Consider the following 10895-nt stretch of genomic DNA (forward strand, 5'->3'; position numbering starts at 1 on the left):
AGGACGGAGATCTGGACTAGAGATGTGCATTTCAGTGTCAACAGCATATCGATGGGGGTGGGCATTAGAAAATAAGAGGACCAGGACCATCAGTGTGATGGTAACATGTTTCGTGTATTTTCTCAATCCAGTAAGTGTCCTGAGTGTGGGTGAGCTTCCCCAGGCACCAGCATCTCTTCACATTTTAGGAGATTCTGACTGAGGGTGTTGCTACCATGTTATTTACAAATATAGTCAGTGCTTAATAAACACTTATAAACTCCATGACCTCATGTTTTTATAAACCTATTCGATCAAGAGAAAAAAATATGTGACTTCTCTATAAAGATTTCTATGAACTATCAGCATGTTGTTATGAGAAAACCTAGGAATTAGAACCTCCAGGATGTGTTCTAATTTTTTCCAGTAACTTGTATGTGACCATGGGAAAATCCCTTCCCGTCTCTAACTCTCAGTCTCCGAAGCTGTAAAATTATGCGGTAAGACCCTTCCAGTTGTGATATGTTGCACTGTGTATAACTTTGAAAAGAGGAGTACTGTATATCTCTCACTGGACTGATCAGTTTCAATTAATATCTATCTCTATAAAATATTATCTTATATTATATATAACCCTTTAAAAATGCCCAATGTGAAGAACTTCTCCTAACCAGAAAACTCTGCCTAGTAAAGGAGGATTTATTCCCTGTGTCTAGTCATTTTCTCAGAAGGAGAATTTAATTGTCATGTGGGTTCTAAACATGACGATAGGCTAGAATCGGCTTTATACCTCAGATAAACAGTGATCCCCAAATAGCAAGTCTGTCTAACTGAAGAAAAGGGAAAGCTCCGAGAATGGGAGAGACCCACCTACTGCAAAGTGCTGCCGGGAAAGTACTTTGGGGAAAATTGCGGCTCACACGCGGTTCATTCAATGATGCTTGTTTGTTTGTTTGCTAAGGGCAAATATAGTCCTGAGGAGGATTCTGTACATGTAATAACAGAGCCAGAAGGCTCGCAGCAGTGTTTCTTTAAATATCCTTAATTTCCTGTCTCTTTACACTGAAAAAGGGACCGAAGGTAGAATGTATTGCTAATTATTCATTTCTACTTAGAGATTAGACAGTGTCTGGTACACAGCTAAGAAATGTTTGTCTTTTATGTTTAATTATGGTGTATCCCAGGAGAAGGCAATGGCACCCCACTCCAGTACTCTTGCCTGGAAAATCCCATGGAGGGAGGAGCCTGGAAGGCTGCAGCCCATGGGGTCGCTGAGGGTCAGACACGACTGAGCGACTTCACTTTCACTTTTCACTTTCATGCATTGGAGAGGGAAATGGCAACCCACTCCAGTGTTCTTGCCTGGAGAATCCCAGGGACGGGGGAGTCTGGTGGGCTGCCGTCTCTGGGGTCGCACAGAGTCAGACACGACTGAAGCGACTTAGCAGCAGCAGCGGCATGGTGTATCCCTAAAATGATTCACTAGTTCAGTTAAAAAAAAAAATATTGCTCAAAAAACCTCAACCAACAGCAGTTTTTCTAAATTAATATTCCGTGTATTTGAAAACGTATAAGTGAGTATGGTTAAAATGATGTCAACAGTATTTTAAGTGGCCATTTTTAAAATATCAAAATGGACATTTTCCTGTACTCTAAAAGGAAAAGCTTTTTTTTCTGACCCAGAGTAAAATGTCATTGAAATCCTTAGTGAGATTTAATTCAATTTCATTTAATTTCCAACCATGATTTTATAACAGTCTAGAAGCTAGTGTAACTTCTAGTACATTAAAAGTAAGAAAATGTATTAAGAAAGTAAGATAAACATTTGTGTTTGATTCATCCAATTAATTTTATTAACCTCTAATCTGTTCCTTTGGAGAAGGCAATGGCACCCCACTCCAGTTCTCTTGCCTGGAAAATCCTGTGGATGGAGGAGCCTGGAAGGCTGCAGTCCATGGGGTCGCTAAGAGTTGGACACGACTGAGCGACTTCACTTTCACTTTTCACTTTCATGCATTGGAGAAGGAAATGGCAACCCACTCCAGTGTTCTTGCCTGGAGAATCCCAGGGACAGGGGAGCCTGGTGGGCTGCCGTCTCTGGGGTCGCACAGAGTCAGACACGACTGAAGTGACTTAGCAGCAGCAGCAGCAATCTGTTCCTTAAACATAATAACGTGACCCAAGTAATGAGCTGGGAGACAAAAACAACACAACAAAAAAATAAAAGCCATTTCCACGTTTAACATGTTTGGGAAGAAAGTGGGTAAACAAAGATAAGGCCATTTCCTTCCTGAAGGACTATCCAGAGTCCTTATATTCTAATGTGCATTTCCAATCTTCAAAGAGAGTTTGCAAATTCAAATTACTTTGGCCACGGAAGCCTGTACCCCGTCCCCCATTTCCTGTGACTACTGAGCCACAGAACACTTGCTGCTCCCCAGCTTGGGAAGTCCAGCCCTGCACAGCACGTCAGGGCCGCCCTCTGAAGTTGATTTTTCTGAGTTGGTTTTGGTACAATGTAAGTCCCAAAGTACAGATCTTTAAAATATTTTTTGTGTGGCTGCTTTTTGTAAAGATACTACTGAGAACACTGTGTGTGGTCGGGTCTCCTTCATGGGGATTCATGGCAGAAATTCCTCTGAATTCTCAGCCCAAGAAACGCCACCCTTCACCTTGGTGCCACTTGCGCGTGTCCTCTGGGTCCAGTGGATCAGCTTTCCCCTTAGGCATTAGCTCCTGATTAGAGCCAAGCTGAGTCTTGCCTTTAACAAATGTACAGGAAGGACCCGGTACCATTTGTTTTCAACTTAACCCCATTCCTGACTTCGCCCTTTATTTCCATAATCACAAAATTCTAGTTTGATTGGCTCTAGTCATGGTGTATTCCTTTGTAAAACCTGTTTTGTGTCCTTTCTGGGCAAAGAAGGAAGGGGCAAAGAGGAGGGGATGAGAGAGGGAGCAGAAGAGAGCAGAAGGGAAGGAAAAAAAATCCACCCTGTGAGACCATCTGCCTTGCGAGTCTGGTGGATCCCTCCTTCCGACGTATAATCAAAACCTTAAAGCGAAAGTTACCAAGAAGTTTTTTGCAAACACGTAGTTTTCAGGAAACTTCTGGCAAGTGGAAATTTCTTTCAAGTGTATCAAGGAACATGAAACAGATGAGACTTAAGTTTAAAGAGAGGTGGGAAGCAAAGCCCATTGACTGTAGAAAAAGATAGCTTTGTAATAGGGTGAATGTGAAAGAGGAGAGTGAAAAAATTGGCTTAAAATTCAACATTCAGAAAACTAAGATCATGGCATTTGGTCCCATCACTTCATGGGAAATAGATGGGGAAACAGTGGAAACAGTGGCAGACTTTATATTTTTGGGCTCCAAAATCACTGCAGATGGTGACTGCAGCCATGAAATTAAAAGACGTTTACCCCTTGGAAGAAAAGTTATGACCAACCTAGATAGCATATTGAAAAACAGAGACATTACTTTGCCAACAAAGGTCCGTCTAGTCAAGGCTATGGTTTTTCCTGTGGTCATGTATGGTTGTGAGAGTTGGACTGTGAAGAAAGCTGAGCGCCGAAGAATTGATGCCTTTGAACTGTGGTGTTGGAGAAGACTCTTGAGAGTCCCTTGGACTGCAAGGAGATCCAACCAGTCCATTCTGAAGGAGATCAGCCCTAGGATTTCTTTGGAAGGACTGATGCTAAAGCTGAAACTCCAGTACTTTGGCCCCCTCATGCAAAGAGTTGACTCATTGGAAAAGACTCTGATGCTGAGAGGGATTTGGGGCAGAAGGAGAAGGGGACGACAGAGGATGAGACATCTGGATGGCATCACTGACTCGATGGACGTGAGTCTGAGTGAACTCCAGGAGTTGGTGATGGACAGGGAGGCCTGGCATGCTGTGATTCATGGGGTCGCAAAGAGTCAGACACAATTGAGCAACTGAACTGAAACTGAACTGAAGATGGATTCTGCAGCAAGGGCCCCGAAGAGAGTGAGGTCAAAAAGGAGCACAAGAGACTGGGAGGGGGATGCTGGCCTGGCTACAAGACAGCATGATTTCGGCAGAACAAGAAATGGGGCTGAGGCAATTGAGAAAACAGGTGACTGGTCAAAGCACGGTCCCGGGATTAGAGTTCACTGCAGTCAGGAGAGCCAAAAAACAAAGAATTAGCACATGCTACAGTGATAACATCTATGAGCGCTGTGGCTCACTGGTATGTAATTTGGTTTTACCCGCGTGCACATCTAACTTGTAATTCTACTACTGCTGTGTCACCTCTTAGCATCACCACCAGCTTCCATACTGAAGTGAGTAATGAGGAGCATCACTCCTTTAAACTGTAATTACCTAGGGTTTCACCAAACTTCGCTTCTATATTGAGCTGAGGGAGAGATACATAAGCTTGGTCAAGTTTAGCTTTAGAAAGAACTTAATCACACAAACAAGAGACCAAAGAGATGAGATAAATGGATTTAAAGCTCAACAAGAAGGGATCTAAGTGGTCGTCTAAACCAAACTCCTCAAATCTTTATGAGGAAACTGAGCGTACCCCCAGTGACTTGATATGTACTCAATTTATAAATTGCAGGTCAAGCTGCCACATGGGCCGGAGGCTGAGGCCCCAGCGTGAGGGAGGCCTGTGTCTGGCAGAGCCTGTGTGAGACCAAGAGACCATTCTCCAAAGCCGCCGAGATAATCCAGAGTTTTGGCCAGGCCTTGAGCACACCCTGAGATAGCGAGGAGCCAGGCGACAAGCACAGACTATGGTGCTGAAACAGATTAATAAGGAGCCTAGTGATGTGACCCATGACCTTCCAGCACAATGTTCTGCAGGTCCAGTGGGGGATGATATGTTTCCTGGGAAGCCACAATCATGGGACCAAATGACAGCCCGTATCAAGCTGGAGTGTTGTTTTTAACGATTCATTTTCCTACAACTACCCCTTTAAACCACCTAAGGTTGCATTTACAATGAGAATTTGTAAAGAATTTATCCTCCAAGTATTAACAATAATGGCAGCATTTGTCTCGGTATTCTACGATCACAGTGGTCTCAGCTTCAACTGTTTCTAAAGTTCTTTTATCCCTCTGTTTACGGCCATGTGATCCAAACCCAGGTGACCCCCTACTGCCAGAGACTGCACAGATCTATAAAGCAGACAAAGTACAGCAGAATATCTCTAGAACGGACTCAGAAGTGTACCATGTGATGCTGCCTTAAAGTCAGAATAACCTGCATCATAGCTGGAAGAAATTCATACTATTCCTTTTTTGCTTTCCTCATTTGGCAGCTCCCCTACCAGGCCTCGTCGTTTTGATTTTGCTTTTTGTTTACCACCTTCCATTCATTCACATGCTCATCTGAGAAGACAAGTTCTTCCAGCTTCGGACAATAACTGCTTTTAGAAACTGTAAAGTAGTTACAAGAGAACCGTTGCCCAAGGTTCAGAATTAAAAAAAAAAAAAAAAATGGAGCAGGTGTATTATGTGGCCCATGCCTTCACTCTAACTTGCTTATGAGACTAAAACCCTTCCTCACTGCTCTAACAAGCTGAAGAATCATCTGAGAGGAAAGGCGATGGATGCTGAGTTGGCATGTCAAAAGAAGCAGCATTTTTCTAGCAGCTTCCATGCGTGTTTAAGCCTTCCACTGTTAGAGATTTGAGGCTAAGTGATATACATTATGCTCATAATGTGGCTGGAGAACTGGTATTGAATTCATAGCATCAGCAGAACGGAAAATGTGATGTATTTTATCCATATCAATAAAAGAATGACCTGTTCTTGTTCCACAGAGAATGGAAATTGGAAGTCAAACACCCTTTGTATTCCAAAATAGAGCCTCCAATATTTTGCAATTTTCATTTGAACTGTTAGGAGGCTTGGAGTTATTACTTAATCTATCTTCCAACACACTGTTTAATATAGCACGGAATAGATGATGCAAGTTGTCAATGGATGAGTGATCAAGTAATAGCTCTGGTAGCAATTGATTTATTTTTCTTCAATAAAGTTGCATAAACAAAAAAAAAATGTGGGTCAAGGCAATGTGAACAAACAGACAAAACATAACAAAAACATACACAACAGTAGTTGTGTATGAAGAATAGGGGGCAACAAAGGGGACGAGATGGTTGGATAGCATCACTGACTCTATAGACATGAGTTTGCGCAAACTCTGGGAAATAGTGAAGGACAGGGAAGCTTGGCACTCTGCAGTCCATGGGGTCGCCAAGAGTCAGACAGAGTTTAGCAATGGAACAGGGTAAGACCCGGGTCTCCTGAGGGGGTCTGCAAGGCCCACCCTGATGAAGTCCTACACTTGGCCCAGCCTCACGGCTAAGCCCTATCTCCCTCCCTCTTTCCATCAGTTTCCCTGGGACCCTGCCCAGCTGCAGCAGCAGCATGGAAGCCCCGACGTGATGGATGGGTGCTGGGTGTCACTTTCATGCCTTGTCTTGACTCATATCCTCGATCTCTAGATGTCCTCCCCTGTTCTTCTTCATCCCTCTGCTAGTTAACTCCATCTCAGTCTTTCAGGCTCAGTCTGAGCTCCATTTTATTTCTGAATGTCTGCCCCCTGACCTGACTCCATCATCCTCTGGGCATAATGTTTGAGAACAAAGTCAAATTGCTTGTATTTGAATCCTAGCACTATGTCTTATTGTCCCTTATGACCTTAGGCAAGTTCCTCTTTGCTTCAGTCTCGACATCTGTGAAATGAGAATAATAATGTATCTATCTCTAAAAGTATACTGCTATATATTAAAAGAGCTTGTACCAATAAAGTTTTTAGAACCCTCCCTGGTACATGGTCTTCCCCAGTTGCTCAGTTGGTAAAGAATCTGCCTGCAATTCAGGAGATGTGGATTCGATCCCTGGGTCAGGAAGATTCCCTGGAGGAGGGAACAGCAACCCACTCCAGTATTCTTGACAGGAGAATCCCATGCACAGAGGAGCTTGGCGGGCTACAGTCCATGGGGTCACAAAGAGTCAGACAGTACTGAACTAACTTAGCACACACGCATGCACCTGGTATAAAGTGAAGCATTCCATAAATACTAGCTACTGCTATGATTATCTCCCTTACTGATCTAACCAAAACATTCACGAGTTCCTTGAGGGTAGAGAGAATGACTAAATCATCTCTGTCTCCAGCCCCTAGTATGGTATCTGTCACATGGAAGGTGCTCAGAAAATGTTTCATAAATAAATAAATGGATTCAGATCAGATCAGTCGCTCAGTCATGTCCGACTCTTTGCGACCCTGTGAATCGCAGCACGCCAGGCCTCCCTGTCCATCACCAACTCCCGGAGTTCACTCAGACTCATGTCCATCGAGTCAGTGATGCCAATTACTAATGGTTAAATGTTTTACTGTCATTCTGTTTGCAGAAAAGACTTAGAGTAAGACTTACATTTGAAAAATGGTGGTAAACTGGAGTAGTTAAGTAGGTCAATTACATTTTGAGGCAGGCAGATCTGGTCTCTTACTAGACTGATGAAGATTTCTAAGATACTCTTTTTCATATAACTAAGTGAGGTGAAGATCGCTCAGTCATGTCCTACTCTTTGTGACCCCATGAACTATACAGTCCATGGAATTCTCCAGGCCAGAATACTGGAGTGGGTAGCCTTTCCCTTCTCCAGGGGAATCTTCCCAACCCAGGTATCGAACCCAGGTCTCCTGCATTGCAGGCAGATCCTTTACCAACTGGGCCACAAAGGAAGCCCTTATATAACCCTTAGTTTTTACTAGAATGCAGTTTCTGGGTCTAACAAAACAGAATCAAAATCTAAACCATTTACTCATTATATCAGAATGGGCATGTTGCCTCTTTTAGCTTTATGCCTAATAATTTTATATAAAATCATTCTTCTTTTATATCATTGGCATTGTTATTTTATTAATATTATCTTTTGATATTTTTGATAAATTATCCGTTTAATTAATATGCTAATGATATTGTTAATATATTATTGCCAACATCTGCTGGATCATGGAAAAAGCAAGAGAGTTCCAGAAAAACTTCTATTTCTGCTTTATTGACCATGCCAAAGCCTTTAACTGTATGGATTACAATAAACTGTGGAAAATTCTCCAAGAGATGGGAATACCAGACCTCCTGACCTGCCTCTTGAGAAGCCTATATGCAGGTCAGGAAGCAACAGTTAGAACTGGACATGGAACAACAGACTGTTTCCAAATAGGAAAAGGAGCACATCAAGGCTGTATATTGTCACCCTGCTTATTTAACTTCTATGCAGAGTACATCATGAGAAATGCTGGGCTGGAGGAAGCACAAGCTAGAATCAAGATTGCTGGGAGAAATATCAATAACCTCAGATATGCAGATGGTACCACCCTTATGGCAGAAAGTGAAGAGGAACTCAAAAGCCTCTTGACGAAAGTGAAAGAGGAGAGTGAAAAAGTTGGCTTAAAGCTCAACATTCAGAAAACGAAGATCATGGCATCTGGTCCCATCACTTCATGGCAAATAGATGGGGAAACAGTGGAAACAGTGGCAGACTTTATTTTTTGGGCTTCAAAATCACTGCAGATGGTTGCAGCCATGAAATGAAAAGGTGCTTAGTCCTTGGAAGGAAAGTTATGACCAACCTAGATAGCATATTCAAAAGCAGAGACATTACTTTGCCAGCAAAGGTCCATCTAGTCAAGGCTATGGTTTTTCCAGTCATCATGTATGGATGTGAGAGTTGGACTGTGAAGAAAGCTGAGTGCCGAAGAATTGATACTTTTGAACTGTGGTGTTGGAGAAGACTCTTGAGAGTCCCTTGGACTGCAAGGAGATCCAACCAGTCCATTCTAAAGGAGATCAGTCCTGGGTGTTCTTTGGAAGGACTGATGCTAAAGCTGAAACTCCAGTACTTTGGCCACCTCATGCAAAGAGTTGACTCATTGGAAAAGACTCTGATGCTGGGAGGGATTGGGGGCAGGAGGAGAAGGGGACGACAGAGGATGAGATGGGTGGAAGGCATCACCAACTTGATGGACATGAGTCTGGGTGAACTCCGGGAGTTGGTGATGGACAGGGAGGCCTAGCGTGCTGTGATTCATGGAGTCGCAAAGAGTTGGACACGACTGAGCGACTGAGCTGAACTGAATATTAAACATTCAAAGGCAACTTGAAAAGATATGTTTTAAATAGAACTAGTTCCAAAATCAAGCAGGAATCTGGTTGTTCCTCTGTATAAACATTCATATTCATGTAAAATCTTTCCCACCTCCTCTCACTGACTGATCTGAATGGATATTTATTAGCAGGAATAAAAGAAAGAATTATGAGCAGCAATTGTCACTAACTACCCTTGTGACAGGACAGACAATGTGAATAATATATGGTTGTGTTCCATCTTCATTTAAATGGGAAAAAAAAATAGTTTCTCTAATCTGTTGCAGCTTTGACACGATCTCATGAATGAACTTTTGTCCTCCCCTGGCTATTGTTTGGTTCATACATATGCAGGCTGGAGCTTTTGTTACCAAATATAGGAAGTGTAGTGACCATGTAGATTAATGCCAGTGGGCAGACTGGAGTCAGACAACACTGACAAAGAACAAAAAACTGCATACCTATTGTGATTTTAGTTTGGGAAACACAATGCAAAATTATAGCTTATAAGAATCTAGTCCTCGCTAAACTTAGGGTATAAAGAAAAACAAAATCCCCGAAGCTCTGTAGATCATTGGTTTGATTCCTCTTTGTCAAAGAGAATCTTAACTTTGGAACAGAGCCTATAGTGAAGATGCCCTACAGTAGCTGACTGACATCCAACCTGGTAATAATCCCTGGTCTTCCTCTCTACTTTTCCGCCCTTACTTTAAACTTCCCTTGGGAGTTTAGCAGTCTTTTCTAGCATGACCTCCTCCATCTCTTTCTCATCTTTGACAGAAGAGAAATGACAGCATTCTGTACCAAGTCTAAGATGACCTTAGAATCTAGTTGGAGAGTTGGAGAGATTTGATAGAGGTATTGAGGGTTCCCTGGGGGCTCAGATGGTAAAGAATTCGCCTGCAATGCAGGAGACCTGGGTTCAATCCCTGGATCTGGAAGATCCCCTGGAGAAGGAAATGGCAATCCACTCCAGTATTCTTGCCTGGAGAATTCCCTGGCTAGAGCTAATCAGTGACAAGCCTCTCACACAGCCTTTGAACTCCCCCAAAGAAGTTTCAATCCATACCCAGATGCCTTGAGGTAAAGCATGACTTTTGATGAGCAAAGACTGGTTCATGAAGTTTAGAAATGGCTTGAGTCTCCTCTGATTCTCTGTGCCTTCCCAGGTACATCCACCAAGGAGTTTCCCAATTGTCCCTACAGCAATCAGCCTCCTTCTCACCAACCTCACCATTGCTGTTAGGACTTTCATTTTCTTCTCCAAAAATTACTTTAATAGTTTCACTTTCTTTGAGTGACACAGGAATTGCTGTTAAACAATTTCTTTATCTTCAAAATTGGGTTAATCTTAGTATCCACTCCAGAAGGGCAAAGTCTAAATTAAATTATATGTGATAATTCCTGCAGCAACATTAAACTTGGTACATAATAAGTGTTCAATAAGATACTAGAATTATAATACTCCTAATACATGTTTCCATGTTCTTGATTTCATTTTAAAAATGCAAATTTTTTTTTTTTAAGTTTCCATGTAAGGCAGTGATTTTTTGGTTGCTGACACAAAGTCTGTTTCCCAAACAAAAGTTGAAGCATGGTATAATAGCACAGAAGCCAAAAGAAGCAGATGACCCAGTAACTATGTGGTAAGGAAGATTTTGAGTACTGACTTCTACCCATGTTAAGAGCTGTAATCATCATGTTTAAGTGTTCACGGAGCAATTGTCAAGAGACCGTTTACTGAAAAGGGCATTAGTCCTGGAAAATATTGGAAATTTCA

The 10895-nt window shown here is 42.3% G+C and overlaps 1 pseudogene; it reads left to right on the forward strand.

Moving 5' to 3' along the window:
- Positions 1-4744: 4744 nt before the first annotated feature.
- On the forward strand, positions 4745-5509 carry LOC123329361 (annotated as a pseudogene).
- The last annotated feature ends 5386 nt before the right edge of the window (positions 5510-10895 follow it).

Source organism: Bubalus bubalis, chromosome 15 (genome assembly GCF_019923935.1).
Source record: "Bubalus bubalis isolate 160015118507 breed Murrah chromosome 15, NDDB_SH_1, whole genome shotgun sequence".
Lineage (NCBI taxonomy): Eukaryota > Metazoa > Chordata > Mammalia > Artiodactyla > Bovidae > Bubalus > Bubalus bubalis.